The sequence below is a fragment of the Zonotrichia albicollis genome, chromosome 2 (genome assembly GCF_047830755.1).
Source record: "Zonotrichia albicollis isolate bZonAlb1 chromosome 2, bZonAlb1.hap1, whole genome shotgun sequence".
Lineage (NCBI taxonomy): Eukaryota > Metazoa > Chordata > Aves > Passeriformes > Passerellidae > Zonotrichia > Zonotrichia albicollis.
The window spans coordinates 25,251,306-25,262,630 of record NC_133820.1 but is presented as its reverse complement, the minus strand read 5'-3'; positions in this window follow the sequence as shown (position 1 = coordinate 25,262,630).

Genomic DNA, 11,325 nt, shown 5'->3' with positions numbered 1-11,325 from the left:
CTGTAGCTGGAGAGTGCATTTGAAGACAGATGGGGTGTGTAAGAATTGTGTCTGTAGGTCCAGAGCAGGCTGCTGGGGCACAGCAAAAGTCTTCAGTCATTGCTGTTGGGCTGGTGTCTGCCATGTCTGTTAAATGTATCTTGTCAATATCAGTGTGGGCCTGATTTAGCCATAGATATTGCTAGCTATTATGCTTTTGGATAGGTATTTAACACTTGTTGTGACCTTCATCTGACATATTTCAGCAATAAGGTGTACTGTGGTGGCTGTCAAACAGACTTTGGATTTGGCAGCAAATCTGTTTACTGTGTACAGTCATGGAGATCTCATTCCAAACATCACTTACTTACACAGAAACCCTTTCAGAGCAAAATTAGACATATATTTTCTTAAACACATTCCCAAGAGCTTTTCTGAGTTACAGTTTATGTGACTGTAGCAGAATGTGTGGGCCTTATTGTTACAAATTTTGTTTTCCTTTTTTTTAACTAAGAGTCTCTTGCCCTCCTCTGGCTCAGCCCAATAGTGTCCTGCCTAATGGAGGAGCCTGGAAAGAGCTGGACTCCATTGCAGGGCCTGCATTCAGGTACTCCTGAAATGAAAACATTGCAAGTCACCACCTCCAAGCTGGACCTTAATCAGTCTGGGGATGGAAAACAAAACAGAGAGCCAGACATTCCTTCAGTCTCACTTCTGATAACCATCCCTTTCACATCACTTTCAACTACGTGTTTGTGATTGAAGTATTTGGAAACAGTTGACAAGAGCTACAAGATAAATTTCACAATTGGTTTTATACAGCTGTAGTAAAATAATGATTGTAAGGGTGAGTGCACACCCTTTATGCTATGTTTGCCTGGGATTATTGTGTGAGGAAGGGTAAAGGTAATATTATCAGTGTTTTCTGTGATTAACAACATTAAACAGAGATAAGCATACACAGAGGTGTGTGATTGAGGCTTAAGAGGCCTCAGGCACATGAAAGGAATTCATTAGAACATGGGAGAAGATGAGCAATGTGCTTTGGGTGTCCATGTGCTAAAGATGCAGGTAGGAGGGTGAGCACTGGCCATGAAATCTCCTGGAGTGTCATGCAGGGGAATGCATTCCCACACACAAGGGGGAATCTGTAACACCTTGTGGTGCTGCAGGAGTGGGGTGGTACACAGGAGCTGCTCTGTGCTCCTCTTTTCCACCTGTACTTCAAGCTGTTAACTTTAAAGCCACACCAGCTGAATGCCTCCTGTTTCAGAAAGCTGGTGTGGGCTCCTGTTGGCTGCAGCGTGGCCAGTGATGGAACCTTGAAGAGGTTCCCTCAGCAAACCTCCTTGAAAGGCAAGTTCTGCCATGCCTTTGTGTTTCTCATGGCCTCTCACTAAAGGTCTCATGACTTAATAGCCAAAGGATGTGTTTCAGGAGTTAAGAGGTGCTCTGCTGGCTATAGAGCTTCCTATCCCTACATCCCACCCTCCTGTCTGCTCCTTTACCCTCACATTTGCCTCTGCCTTGTTCTCCCTTGCTTGAGAAAAAATCATGTGGGTTCCCATCAGGGAGGATGTGCAGGGGTGTAGGCTCATGCCTGCACACCCGGGACAGCCTGAGCCTACCTTCTCTGCAGTATCTGCTTCCAAAGAAAAGCCAAGAAAAAACACCCACAGCAATCACTGTTATCCCATGGTTCCCAGAACTGGAGCAGGGGGAGGATTTGGGTAACATTGTTAAACTCTTAGTGAGTGTCCAAAGGAGGCCAGGAAGATGGTGAAGGGCCCTGAGGGGGCCCTTGTGAGGAGCAGCTGAGGGCACTTGGTCTGTTCAGCCTGGAGGAGACTGAGGGGAGACCTCACTGCAGTGACAATTCCTTGTGAGGGGAAGAGGAAGGGCAGACACTGATTTCTTCTTTGCTGTGACCAGTGACAGGACCCAAGGAAATGGCCTGAAGCTGAGTCAGGGGAGGTTTAGGTTGGATATCAGAAAAAAGTTCTGCATCCAGAAGGTGGCTGGGCACTGGAACAGGCTCCCCAGAGAAGTGATCACAGCATCAAGTCTGACAGACTTGAAGAAGTCTGGACATTGTTTGGACAAAGCCCTCAGGCACAGGGTGTGATTCTTGGGGATTTCCTGTCCAGGGCCAGGATCTGGACTTGATGATCCTGATGGGTCCCTTGAGCTCAGCACATTCTGTGATTCTGTTGGAATACGGTCAGTGGTAAATTGGACAAGTTAGGGCACAGGTAGATTTAGTGCAAGCAGTAGAGAAGCCCTGAAGACTCAGGGGTAACAGAGAACACAGCAGTCATTTGCTACACACCTAATGCAAATGCTAGAATGGGTCTGTTGCAACAACTCCACCTATTCAATCATTTGAATAATTTGAGGCATTTGGCTTCCTTACCCTTTCAGAAGCAGTCTGAGTGCTGCTTTTGCTGACAGCCATTCATTCACGTGTCTCTTCAGGACAGCTCATGAATCTGCTTGCACCTCCTTAGCTCCTAGGTAAAATGGATGACTATTTTTAAGACACAGTTTTTGGGGGAAGGGGGTTAGATAACATACTGATCTCTTAACTGCTTTAGATGCCTTACAAAATGTTAGCTAGGTGATTCTAACAGCTGTCTGAATCAGCATGAGCATCTTTGTTTCAGCAAAAGCAGGGAAATCTAGAGGACTGTCTCTGCATTGTGCTGGTTGACAATATGAAGATAATCACAACAGTAGATTGAAAAAGCTCAAAACCTATTTTTGCAGAATATTCTTTTTCTTTCTTTCCCCTCCATTTCTCTATTTGTTGCCATTTCTTTGCATGCAAAAGAAGTTTGTTACACCTATGCTGATGCTTCATCCTGAGAAATAATTGAGCAGTTGGTGTTCTGCTGAAGTCTCAGAATAGCCTTTACTGTTCTTCAAACAAGGAAAAGAAATCCCTGCTGTGGAAAGTGCACAGAAAAACAGGAAGATTTTATTCAATAGCCTTTACATTTTTGTGAGAAAAATCAGACAAATTTTGACAATATTTTGGACAGTTTTTCTCAGTTCTAAGGAGAGAGAATTGTTCCAAGGCAATTTCCATTTGCAGGTGTCTTTTCCCTTCACAACCACACCTAGGCCCCATTCTCTAGGGCTGAACTGCCCAACATCCCTGATGCAGGTAGGATCACAGCATATGTAGAGAACTAGTGGTAGGATAAAGTCACTTTTGTTTCTTAATGCAATTTAGCAGCTGAAAAGTGTCAGTGTCCCCTCCAGAGATTCAGGCATGAGATCACAGATGTCATCCGGGAACTAAGGAACAGTTTCCACACAAGCTGAAATGGTGCAGACATTTTGGAGAACTGCTAAGCTCTGAGAAAGTGCTGCCAGACATTCTGCAGAGCAGAGCTGCAGGGAGAAAGGGAAGGCTGCTGCCAAGGGACAGAGTATTGACTCAGAGACAATTAGCAGCTCAAGGGTTCCCAATGAGAAAAAAAAACAACACAAAAAAAGCATTCAAAACTCCGTAGAAGCAACACCAAGTAGCCCAACAACAGCAGCTGAGCAGTGTCAAGGCTCAGCCCTCTCCAAGCAGGCACAGAAGCCAAACCTCCCCCTCTTGGCTGCTCCAGTGCTTATCAAGGGTGGCGAGCACCTTTGCTTGTCAGCTCTGCCCACGGCTTGTGCATATTGACCAATAAATCAGGAGTTTAACTCTTTTAAGCTGTGAAATCCATTTGCTGAGGTCTGGTGCCTAACAAAAGGGAGAGCTGTTCAGTACAGGCAGCACCTCCTCATCTATCACCCTTAGCAAATCCCTGGTTTAAGAGTTAAAGCAGGAACCAGAAGCAGCATGGCAACAATTTTTGAATTCATATTAATCCTTCATTACCAATTGCTGAAAAAGGTGAGTTTTGAGTTTGTGTCTCCCTCTAGCCTTCCATACCCAGCCAGCAAAGGGTGTGAGCTAATTGTTAAATTCAGTTCAACAAGTTCCTCATTAGGTGAAATTACCTGAGTTTGAAATCTGCTAATTTTCCAATCAGGGTGAGTGTTTGCACTTGTGATTTGGAAATAATTAACACATGGTATAACATCAAAACCTATGTAAAGGCTAATGGTAGAAGGGCTAATTTCTTTGGCATGAAAGTGTTGTAGCTGGTTTCTCCAGAGTTCTGTTACTCTTCCTTCAGTATTAGTATCTGCTGTGTAAGGTGTTCTTGTATTTATTTAGACTGTTTCTCCACAGAGTTATACTTTTAAATGATAATTTTATAAAATTCAACTATTGTCTTCCAGGATTGTGGGTATATTTTTTTTTCAATTTGAAATGTGCTGTATTTCTTTCTTCTTCCTCCTGTTAATGCAGACTTTCCTAGAATTACTCATTTCTATTTTCCCTAAAGGGAGACAACAAACTGATTAGGGTTTTAGCCTAAGTTCTGCAAGTTTCCAATGCACCTTCTCAGGACACCCATGTTCTGATGCTTCAGATCATTCCTAGAAATGTGAATACCCTACAGTACTTAGAAAGAAAGGATATCCAGGCAGGACAATTAATTAGGAAAGCAGATGTGCACATGAGTGAAACAAATGTAATTGGAAAATACAAACAAATGTTCTACCTTAGTTTCAGCAATCCTGAATTCCAGCATCCTGACACAGCTCAGCTGGTCAGAGCATGGTGCTGATAATGCCAGGGTTGTGCCTTTGATCCCTGTATGGGCCATCCATGTGAGAGTTGGACTTGATCTTTGTGGGTCCCTTTCAACTCAATATACTCTGTAATTCTGTATTAATGGATGACAGTAGCTGGTATAATCCAGGTAGTTTTTCTGGTAATCATTGCTACCCTTGGGCTTAGAGCATGGCACCAGCACAACTCAGTGCATCAGAGACCTGTCACCACAGGGCTCCAAAAGGAGAGACTTTAATCTCTGGTAGCCAGCTCCACCCAGGTGTTAGTCCTGGTGCGTGTTGTGGTGTTTGACAAGCAGGGTGTGACTTGACAGGTCCTGACAAGGAGAAGAGCCCTCTCCAAGTGGGCAGGCAGCCTAGCAGAGGTCCAGTTCCAGCCAGGGGAGCAGTGGCACATAGTGTGGTGCTGAAGCTCTGCTTGTCCATGACTGGTACGTGGGGCTTTGCTTTGCTTTTTGTCACAGCATTGCCTTTAAACTCCTAAGCCCTCCAAGCAGAGCCTCCCACAAAAATGAAAGCCATCAAAGGCAGGGAAGATTTAAAAGACATCTCATCTCCCAAAGCTTTGTCAAGCAGCATTCTTTAGCCAGAAGGTTGCCTCAGGAAGCCCTGGGACAGAAATGTGGTTCTTTCTGGGCAGCTCTGTCCTCTTGCTGGTCTACAGATATCTATGGAACAGTTTGCACTGAGATAGGAATTGTGTTCCAGGTAGTTGTGAGTCAGCTCTTGGGAATTCCCTAACTGGACCAGTATCTCTGGCATTTAGATAATGTGTTATGAACATTTCCAGTACCATAATGGTTTAGAGCTTTCTCTTCTCAATGCACTTTTTGATGAATGTAAATAGGGTTTGCTTGTCTTCTTTCACAGAGGAAGCATTTGTGATGTGTGTCCATGCCCATTCACACTGGCAGAACTGCTGCACAGAGGTGGTTGGGATTTGCATTTTCAGGCAAGCAGATTACTCCCTTTCTTGGTCAGTTTTGCTTTTTATAGCTCATTGCTTATGAACTACTGTTGCTTGTGAAATTCTGAGCTGCAAGTCTCATCCCTTTCTCTGTTGCTCTGTATCTGTTCAGTGCCTACTTTTGTTTATGACATCAGCTACTGTGGCTTCTGTGCTTTAAAGGAAATTGTTCACCTCAGATGTGGTTGCTTTGGCTATGGGCAATATCTCAGAGCTGTGAGAGCACCTTCTTTCCCCCCTCTTGTGTCGAGCATCCCCACACTGCTTGTATTTAATGTGGTAAAGAGAGCATGGTCAAGTGAGTGAGAGGGGCTGATACATTAACACTCATGATTTAGGTTGGAGATGATTGCTTATTTTCCTGAAGCTGTTTGTTTGCCCTATGTACCTTAGCTTCTACTTTTAAAAAAGATCACAGTCAAGTTCTGGTGAAGTAATGCTGCCCATTTCACTCTGATTCTTACTGAGCAGCTATTGTGTTGCAAAAGACTCACCTGGCAACTTGGTTGGTGGCTTTTGGCTTCCTTTCTGCCTCTGCCAAGGTCAGGATTGAAGAGCTAGAGATGGTATTTTGTGTTTGGCCTCAAATGTTTGTTATTTCCTGTCTGTATTACAGTCTTACAAGTGGTGAGTTCTACAGCATTCTACTAACAAGCTACAAAATAGCTTGTTATCCTTCTCTACAAAGTCTTTTAAGGCTAAACTATCCAATTAAGAAATAGTACCTAAATTATTTTCACTTTTAACCCAATAACTAGCCACTCATGTCCCACAATGCCGACTTTTCTGTCCAATTACAAAATACCACCCAAACCCATGAAGAAGAAGGTGAAGAAAAACAAGCAGCCACCACCCTAAAACCTCCATATTGTTTTATATACACTGCTATATTTTAAAACCTTTAAGTTTTCCACCCTGTGATATTACACACTCCTATTCAAACTCCACACCTGTAATCCCAGTGCCATCAATCAATTTTGGAAGCCTTCTCCACGGCCCCAGGTCAAATGCAGCGTTGTCTTGTGGGTCTGTGCACAGAAAGTTTAAAATTCTCAGCATCCAGGGTTCCAGCACTTGGGGATCATTTTTCCTGCAGTGCCAGCTGCCTTGGGAGTTGCTGAAGAACCCACACTGTATAAGTAAAGAAAGATCAAAGCCTTTAGGTCATCTGGCAGATGAAGCCAGGGAAATGATGTTAAGGAGATGAAGTTGAACCAATAGTTTTCTTTGTCTCTTATCCTTTTGGTTACATGCTGCTTTCTACCAGGCCACCTCTTCTCTCATGCTCCTTCCTCCCTTTGAAATTCTCTTATTGGAGGCCCAAAGATGGCAGTCTCCTGCCCCAGACCACCTGGGGAAAATGGTCTTTACTGAAATGGAAGATATCTGCCAGTCCCCTTCTGAGATGCTTCCTTGATTGGCTGCCTGCAGGGAGCCCAAGGCAGCTCTGAGCCCCAGGTAAGTAACTGAGAGTCTAAGATGGTCTTTGCTGTCAGTGTAACTGTGTCAGAAAAGCAGGTGGCTTCTGGAAGCTGGTAGCAGTCTCAAGCCACTCTCTGCTTTTAATACAGATTGCTCAGTTGTTTGGGGCTGTCCCAGCAGACAGCATCACTTGTAAGGCCACAGGGAGGTGTGTGTTTTGCTCAGATCCTGAACAGCCAAAGTGGCTCCTCACGTTGCAAGGCAGCAGCCAGCAGCAGCCAGGTGCCACAAGGAATCGGCTCTGAGGTGAGCCCTGGGCTACAGCTTCTGCAGCAAAGCTGCATTCATGTGTCCTTTGCAAAGGAATGAATTAAAATTGTTCTTGTAATGATTTTAGTGGGATTTTGAATTGCTTTTGTAACATTAAAAAAGAGACAATGCTACTCTTTTGCCAGCAACCCATCATCAATTTTAGCCTGTCTCTCCCTAAAGGAAAAGAATGCTGATAAATGGAGAGAGATTAAAAGGATTTACTTTGGATTGATCATTCTTAATTTTCTAGACTTAAACCCTCTCTTTGAATGGCTCTTTTTGAGGAAGTGATCTGTCTTTTATTAGTTTAATAGAATTTGGCTACTATTACTGATCTTATCCCATCCTCAAGCAGGATTTCCACCAACAGATTAAACAGATTTCCCTGGCACTATGGTAAATCCTCTCTGTAAGCAGTTGTGGCTGAGATAAGACTTGCTATCCGTGCTCTTCCTCCACCTGAGTAAGCAATCCTGTTGAAACTCTCTCCTAAAGAGCGGTGAGACAAGTGTGATTCAGTGTCAGCTGGCTGTTTGTTTTTTTCTTTAAAACCATATGATTAATTACTTTTAAGTTTTCTTATCTTCTTTCTGTACTCTTCTACCACTTGAAGCTGGATGAAGAAACCCCTGCAACCATGTTGCATGAATTAAATTGCAGTGAGAGATGATTGGTATCATCAGCCTCCGAGGTTCCAGCACACTGTCACCAGGATAGCAAAAGAGGCTGAATTTTGTTCATCCCCTGTTTGGGGATGAACGGCTTTTTCCAGCCATGACGGAAAAAGCAGTTCATCCCCATTTAATTTATTTTTATTCCATGGTCTCTCCAGGGGTTTCAGTACCATATCATGAGAAGTTCTGCTAATGAAGGCAAAATCACTGTATTTGAGATAATTCCCTACCCCTGTTAGAAGAGAAAAAAAAAAGGGATATGATAAAATAATTGTGACACACACACACACACACACACACACACACACACACACACACACACACCCCTTGGTTTCCACATTTTTTCCCAGATGAGGAATTCACTGCAGCAGCCACAGGGTGAGATATGTCACAGATTACAAAGTGAATCTCCCTGTGCAATGCTCAGGGCTCCACCTAAGGACAAGTGGTCCCTACAGGCTGAGCCCACCCCCTCTCACCTTCTCCAATGACCAGATTACCAGCACCGCAGGCTGAGGCATTGGCCCAACATCTGGCAGGCCCAGATGTGCAGTGGGAGAGGCGAGGCTCGGTGCCCGCGGGCACTAGGTGGCACACTGAGAACGCGCCCTGCGCTCCGCACCCAGCCAGCCCCACGGCACTCGCCAATCTCCCGACAGCTGCTGGCTCTGCTCGGATCGCGCTTTCACTGCTGCTTCCTGCCTTCACTGCCAGGCTTGCGATTTATTATTAGCGCACGAATTTCTTTGCCTTAAGTAATATATAATATTAAAACATAGAAATATAAAATTATGTAAATATATAATATAATAAATATACAAATAATAAAATATTATATATATAATATAACGAATATATATAATATAATGCATAAATACATAAATACACAAATATAAATATATACATAAATATACATACATATAAATATATATTAAATATATATAAATATATAACAATCTTATATATATATATATATATATCCGTCTTTGACTTTGGAGGATGTATTGTTTCGGCTGCCTTAAGGAATATCTGCAAGCGGTGATAGGACCCTGCTGACTCCAGCAGCAGTCACACATCTGGAAGGTTCGGGGGATCTGTGATTTATCGGGGGGAATAATGCACAGTGCAGCCCGTCCTGGGTACTGATTTGACTGAACAATTTTTACTGAATATTTTTACCACTTCCATCCTTTCACTTGCAGTCCCCAATAGGATTTAAGATTGCTATCACCAATATTATAAACAGCAAGAATCAAGGTTTGTTCGCCTCTAAACCATCCCTGTAGACAAAAAACCGTAAACCAAAGCAGGCGATGGGTGCCATTCTCAGTCCTTGCTCAGATCCTACTCTATTAGTCCTGCCAGGTGGACACTCCCATCTCAGCACACAGTGCTCCTGTGTGTTGCAACAATCACAATTTCAGTGAAATTACTCTATTGTACCTTTTGCTTTGAATTTCGTCCTTGTCAACACAAGTAAGTTAATGGCATGTGAGGCTATATACACATGCAGCTCTTGAGCCCTGCCCTCCACGCGGAGACACCGTGCTGGAACCTTGGGCTGGTTCTCTAGCTTGCGTCGAAGTCCACTCCCCGCCTGGCACAAAGCAAACAGCTCCTCAGGGATGCATTTTTACAGCTTGTCGCTCTGATTGTGTCTACAGTAACGGTTTAAATTGGATTACTGGGCGTGAAGCAAATCTCCTAATCGCGTTTCTAATGATGCCTTGAGCTGCCCAGGGGGGGCTGACCTCCCGAGCACTCCAGCAGGATGCCGACTGCGGGAAACTACAGGGGGAGATGCGGTCTAGGAGAACACCTGGAGCTCCCCCCAGCTGCCAGCAGGCTGCCCGTGCCCACGGGACTAGCCTGGAGCTAGCCCAAAATGTGAACAACTGGAAATACCTGCCCTCAAAACAAACCCCTGCACTGTATAGACGTAGCCCTGGTGCAAGTCAAGTGGTCAAATGCATGTGGAGATACTGTTCCTGATGGTTAATGAGAAATTTCTCCCAGTCTTCGTGTAGGAGCAGTTCTTGAATTTCTGTCAGTGATCTCTATACTGTATGTTGTTTCCTTTAAATTAAAGCTTGTGGAGAATTTTCCCATCAATCAGTAAGAACATGCCTGCTGTGGGATACTTTTCCTCCCTTCTTTCTCCTTACCTCCTCTCCCTATCTCCATGAAGTACCAGTCAGGACTGTCCCAGGCTCCTGTTCTTCTGCAGTGCTGGTAGACATAGTACCAGACACCAGAAAAATTCTATTTCATACAGAGAATTCTATTTCATACTTCTCTGTAACACAACTCCCTCTATGAAATTCTATTTCATACAGGGGGTTGTGTTACAGAGAAGTAACACAACCCCTCGCCCTACCCCATAGTCTGTGATGTCAAGGGGATGAAGCATTTTAAAGGCATGCTGCAAGCTGGCTTTAGGAGAATTCAGTCACACAGGGTAGCTGTTTTCAACCTTGCTGGTTTTCACCTTTCACCTTATCATTCTGATTTGAAACAGGGTGTATAAACTCCAAGCTCAATGTGCCCTCTAGTGAGAGCTGATTCCTTCCTTCTGACTAAAGAAGTCCTGTCAGAATTTAATGTCCCGGTTTAATCTCTCTTTAAATAGGATCAGAGAAGGCCTGTTGATACCACTTAGTCGTGGAAAAAAGTTCTTCACAGCAATCCCTTCTGTTAGACAGCAACTCTAGCTAGAGATGCCTGTTATCCAGCTCTGTTTTAGCTGGTGGCATCTGGTAACTTTAGGCCTTGCAGTGTGACTGCGGCAAGAAGTGGAAGAGGGCAGAGTGGGAGGAGGGAGAGAGCCAGGACTTGAGCTCACACCTGCAGCCTTTCCTCAGTGGGTCATTTTACCTTGGGCACCTTCTCCTATGCTAAAAGATTGCAAGGTTTAGAAACACAGCAAGTATTTGTATCAACCAAGACATACATTACACAGGTACAACTAAGAGGCTACTCAGCTAAGTAGTACTCAAGTATCAACTATGACTTAAGTTCTTAAATACAGGCAACTTCAGCTAATTATTACAAGTATTACCAAGCAGGTAGGCAGCTGTTGATTGGAGGGGAGTTTTCATTTCCATGACTCTTTGGAGAGGATCATGATCTCTCATCTGGCCAAGCTGCTGTTTGCTGAGTCTCTCTTCTTTCTGGGGTGTTGCAACTTTTGCCCCTCCTCAGCATTTCCCGGCTAACTGTTACTGCCTTTACAATTTCACTTCTGCCTGTGAGCTTACTTTCACGTGGTGTTAGCCTACACTCCTT